The sequence below is a fragment of the Mauremys reevesii genome, linkage group 1 (genome assembly GCF_016161935.1).
Source record: "Mauremys reevesii isolate NIE-2019 linkage group 1, ASM1616193v1, whole genome shotgun sequence".
Classification (NCBI taxonomy): domain Eukaryota; kingdom Metazoa; phylum Chordata; order Testudines; family Geoemydidae; genus Mauremys; species Mauremys reevesii.
Window position 1 is genome coordinate 229,907,130 of NC_052623.1, and position 5,246 is coordinate 229,912,375.

A 5,246-nucleotide genomic window follows, 5' to 3' on the forward strand; every position below is an offset into this window, starting at 1 on the left:
ACTTTAACGAAGAATGAGGAACAGAAAGGTACCGTTTACAACGGGGTCTTCATACCTACATTCATTCACAAATAGATAGACAAAGAAGCTTTTGATTGTACTTTTTACTATTGATTATCATGATTTATCACAGTTTTAAATGCTCTATTAAACAATAACAGAATACCATTTATTTAAATATTTTGTATGTTTTCTACATTTTCAAATATTTTCATTTCAATTACAACACAGAATACAAAGTGTACAGTGCTCACTTTATATTATTATTTTTGATTCCATCAGTATGTCCTCTCAATAGTGGCCAAAGCATGAAGGGGCATATGAATGTTTAGTGTATCTGGAAAGCAAATACGTACATGCATCCGACGAAGTGGGTATTCACCCACGAAAGCTCATGCTCCAAACGTCTGTTAGTCTATAAGGTGCCAAAGGACTCTTTGCTGCTTTTACAGATCCAGACTAACACGGTTACCCCTCTGATACCAAATACCTTTTGACACCAGCTACAGACGTGCCATGTGAGCGCCTGTTCTCACTTTCAGAAGACACTGTAAATAAGAAGTGGGCAGCGTTATCTTCTGTAAATGTAAACAAACTTGTTTGTCTTAATGACTGGCTGAATAAGAAATAGGACTGAGTGGACTTGTAGGCTCAAAAGTTTTACATTGTTTTGGTTTTGAGTGAAGTTATGTAACAAAAAAAATCTACATTTGTAAATAGCACTTTCACGATAAAGAGATTATATTTTTTAGAGCGCAAATATTTGTAATAAAAATAAGAATATAAAGTGAGCACTGTGCACTTTGTATTCTGTGTCATAATTTAAATCAATATATTTGAAACTGTAGAAAAACATCCAAATTTTTTATAATACGTTTCAATTGGTATTCTATTATTGTGTAACAGTGAAAATAAAACTGTGCTTAATCACGATTAATTTTTTTTAAATTGAGTTAATTTGTTTTAAATTAATCACTTGAGTTAACTGCGCTTAATTGGGAGAGCTCAGCTTGAGGTTTCAAAAAGGCTTAATCTTGCAAATACCCAGCCTAGTCAAGGCCTTCTAACGGCTGGTGATGGTGCTAGTGACCTCAGTCCAGTGAGAGGAACTGCCATGAACACATTACAGGGACCCAAACTAGAGAGGAGGAGCTGGAATCCCCCAGTCCATCACCAAAGTGCTTTCATTCCTGACTATATCTCAGAGTGAATTAATCTGCCACTGCTCCCCGTACACCCACCCACACCCATGACCCGATTAAGGCAATCTGGGGCCCCACTTTGGCCCTTCCCCATCCCCTGGCTCTTACACTCTGGCCCCACTTAGAATAATACTGAAAGGAGGTCCTCTCCTCCACCCAGAGAGATGGTGACATGGAACCACTTTCTCACCAAAGAATGGCAGCAGACACACTTATACACCTGCAGTCCTTTCAGTAGCAGCACCTTAAAGGCTCAAACAGCAGAAGGCAAATAATCAGAACTCGAAATCCAATATTTTTACATAATCATGATTTTAAAGCCCATCTCATGATTTTTGGTCCGCCAGACTCATGATTTTGAAAATTTGGGGTTGGCAATACTGAGCTGGAGTAGCAGCAGGGGTCGTTTCTGCCCCCACCTCACAAAAGGCAGAACCGCATCACAGTACTTCCCAAAAATCCATCTTAGTGACCACTGGTGTAGAAGCACTTGGCCTGCTCCTCTCTCCTCCTGCCTCACACAGAGTCCTTGGCCCAGCTCATGTTGGCAATGCCTTGAGAGTGAACAAATTCACATGCCATTGAGACAATTGAGGAATTTAACCCTTCACATACCTATTGTTTCAGGCAGTCTGCAGAGTATCATTACATCAGTTACACCAGGGTCATGTCTCCAAAGCTGTCTTCAAAATCACAAATGCTAAAATCTTACTTAACAAAAAAACTGAAAGGTGGGATTCCAAGGACCTCTCTCCCCAGCTGTCCAGAGATTAAGACTACTCCTATTCCTCCAGGTTGTTCCCTATTGTATTTCCCCACCTTCTTTTTTACTCTGCTCCTTCCCCCACAACCAAAAGCCTGAATTAAAAAACCTCTAAAACTTGGATTAAGTCTTGAAAGGGCACAAGGGTGGTACTAACTCATAGATCACATCACACCCTTGTGCCCTTTCAAGTTGGAGACCATCTTAAAAAACACCATACACAATACTAAAAAAACAAAAACCCTCTCAAAACAATTCTTTTCTTTCAAACTAACCAAATACAGGTCTTCTGTAACAACAGAAAACCCTATTAAACAAATACTAAAAGAGCTATAGTAACACAAATTACACTGCCCGGTGTGACTACCCAAACTTGGATGATATCTACTAAGTTCAGGGTGACTCAACTCCAACGTTCCCATTCTCTCTTCCTCCAACAGTAATTCAAACTGATAGATAACAATGGAAATTAAATAACAACGTGATTCATTCTTAACAAGTATTTCCCCAAAAATAATGTCAAAAGGCGTATTTAATTGTCTCCTGTGGTATGCAAATTAGCACTTGCTCCCATAGGAGGACCTTGAATAACACACAGCTCCTCCCAAATGCAAGTGCTTGGTGCGGGGCCTTGGACACATAACCATGAACCTCCAAAATCAGAGACAAACTTTACCAAAGTATGAGGAATGGAAGGGAACCATTTACAACTGGGGATTTTCATTCATGAATAGGTAGACAAAGGAGCTTTTAACTAGACAAAAGATTTCAGGCCTGGCCTAGGCTGGTGATTGTCTGGATTGCAGCCACTGCTGTAGCTGGCAGTGATGAGCTGCCAAAATCTTAACAACTGGTTCCCTATAAAAAGTTCTGATTTAAGGGGGTAAGTGGGGGAGGGGCCGGGGCGGGGGGAGACATACCCGTGGGGAGAGGGGCCCCTGCTGGGCCTGGGGCAAAATTGCCCCACTTGCCCCCCGGCAACCCTAGAGCTTGCAGCTCTCTCCCTCCTTACCTTGCTGGCAGCTCAAAGCAGCAGGATGACTCAGGAGCTCTGCTGAGCTGCCCAGCTGGTGCCGGCAGCTGGCCCCGCTGCATCTGGGGGGAAGCTGGGGAAGGGCCGGGGGAGCCTCAGCCTCCCCAGCTGGGAATCCTGGGAGCAACAGGATGGTCTGGCCTGTGGATCAGAGTTCTTTGCCCACCCCCTGGCCCTTTAACAACCGGTTCTCCACAGAGGTCTAATTTTAGCAACCGGTTCTTGGGAACCTGTGGGAACCTGCTCCAGCTCACCACTGGCTGTAGCAATGCAAACGCTAGGGTTAACAGGCACAGCTGCTATTTCAGCAGTTTTCAAACTTTGGGTCAAGATTCCAAAGTGGGTCGTGACCCCTTTTTAATGGGGTCACCAGGGCAGGCATTAGACTTGCTGGGGTCTGGAGCCAAAGCCCGAGCCCCACCGCCTGGGGCCAAACCCCAAAGGCTGCAGCCCTGGGTGGTAGAGCTCAGGCTTTGGTTACAGCCCTGAGCAGCGTGGCTGAACCACGTGGGCTTTGGCTTTGGCTCTACCCAGGGTGGCAGGGCTCAGGCTTTGGCTTTGGTCCCCTACCCAGGGCAGCAGGACTCAGGCTTCGGTCCCCCTCCCTGAGGTCATGTAGTAATTTTTGTTATCAGAAGGGGTTGGCAGTGCAATGAAGTTTGAGAACCACTGTACTATTTGCACCTCAAGGTTTTAAAAAAATGCAGCAACTCCCTCATTGCAAATAGTGTCTTTTCCTGTCTCGGCTCCACTGAAGGCTGAGCACCAATGGCGGCAACTGAGCAAATCCACAGTGTTAGAGATTTAAGGTACTCCTCCCCAAACCCAGACTTGGCCAGATAAAGGCAATCCTGGGCCCTGTAGTGGTCCAGCCCCATTCCTCTGGTTGTACTCACACAAAGAACAGAACTGGAAGGAAACCATTCCCCTTTTCCCCACCAGAAAGGCAGCAATGCCATGGGGCAAATTTCTGTGCCAAGGAGTGGCAACAGACCCCACCCCACCCCACCTCACCCTTCCAGGAGCAGCAGGAATGGTTGCAGGGGTCCTCTCTCAGCACAGCCGGCTCCAGCTTTTTTGCTGCCCCAAGCGGCGAAAAAAAGGAAAAAAAGGGAAAAAAGAGAAAAACTCAATTGAGCTGCAGCCGAAGTGCCGCTGATGAGGGAGACAGGGGGTGAAGGACCTGCCGCTGAATTGCCGCCAAAAACTGAAGCAGACTGATTGAGCTGACACCAAACTGCTGCCGCCGTCGACCCGGACGTGCCGCCCCAATAGCGGACAGTCTGCTGCCCCTTTCTATTGGCCGCCCCAGGCACCTGCTTCCTTCGCTGGTGCCTGGAGCCAGCCCTGTCTCTCACCCCATCCTGCAGAGAGACAGGAGCAGGATCCCAGGGAGCCACAAATCCATCCCAGTGGCTGCCTGTGCGGAAGGACTTACCCTGCTCTGCTCTTCTCCAGGTGGGCTGGTGTTGGCAGGGGGCAAAGAAATTCACACACCATTGAGACAACTGAAGAAATTCACCCCTCACAGAGCTATTGTTCCAGGCAGTCTGCATCAGTTACACCAGGGTCACATTTTCAAGGGTTTCTTTAGATCCATGAGCTCTAGAAACTTTCTTTAAAAAGAAAAGAAAAAAAGTGAGATAGCAATGGCCTTTCTGGCCACATACAGCCCACCTGCCACAATGAATTAATTAGCTCCTTACAAGTCAAAACTCAGCATTATTTGGGTGTCTCCAGACATCTCTTCAGAGGCTGATGCTGCCTCTACTTCTTTGGCTTTTGCACTAGCACAGACCTTACATTGTCTTTTCTTCCTAACTCTACCACCTCACTCCCCACCAAACAACAATCAGAAAGACCTTAGAGATAAAAGTCCTAGGCTTTAGACAGATTCAAGTTTGGTAACCAAGTAACAGCAAATCAGAGAGCAGATTACATTCCTTTCATAATTCACAAATACAAATTAAACCAAACATCTAAACAGCAGAAACAGAAAAATCAACATTAACCATCTTTCAAACCAGCCAAATGAAGATATCTGGACATGAGTCCTCGGCCCAATCCTGACAGAAAAAGCCCTTTAAAAACATTAAAAGACCTCTAACTACATCAGGGGTTCTCAAACTGGGGGTCAGCACCCCTCAGGGGGTCATGAGGTTATTACATGGGGGGGTCACGAGCTGTCAGCCTCCATCCCAAACCCCACTTTGCCTCCAGCATTTATAATGGTGTTAAATATATAAAA

General features: G+C 45.6%; 1 non-coding gene across 1 annotated transcript; it reads right to left on the bottom strand.

The window, feature by feature from the left end:
• Positions 1–2,245: 2,245 nt before the first annotated feature.
• Positions 2,246–2,306, bottom strand: LOC120396181. Its single transcript, XR_005593040.1, has one exon. It is a non-coding gene; the product is annotated as a U7 small nuclear RNA (small nuclear RNA).
• Positions 2,307–5,246: the final 2,940 nt, after the last annotated feature.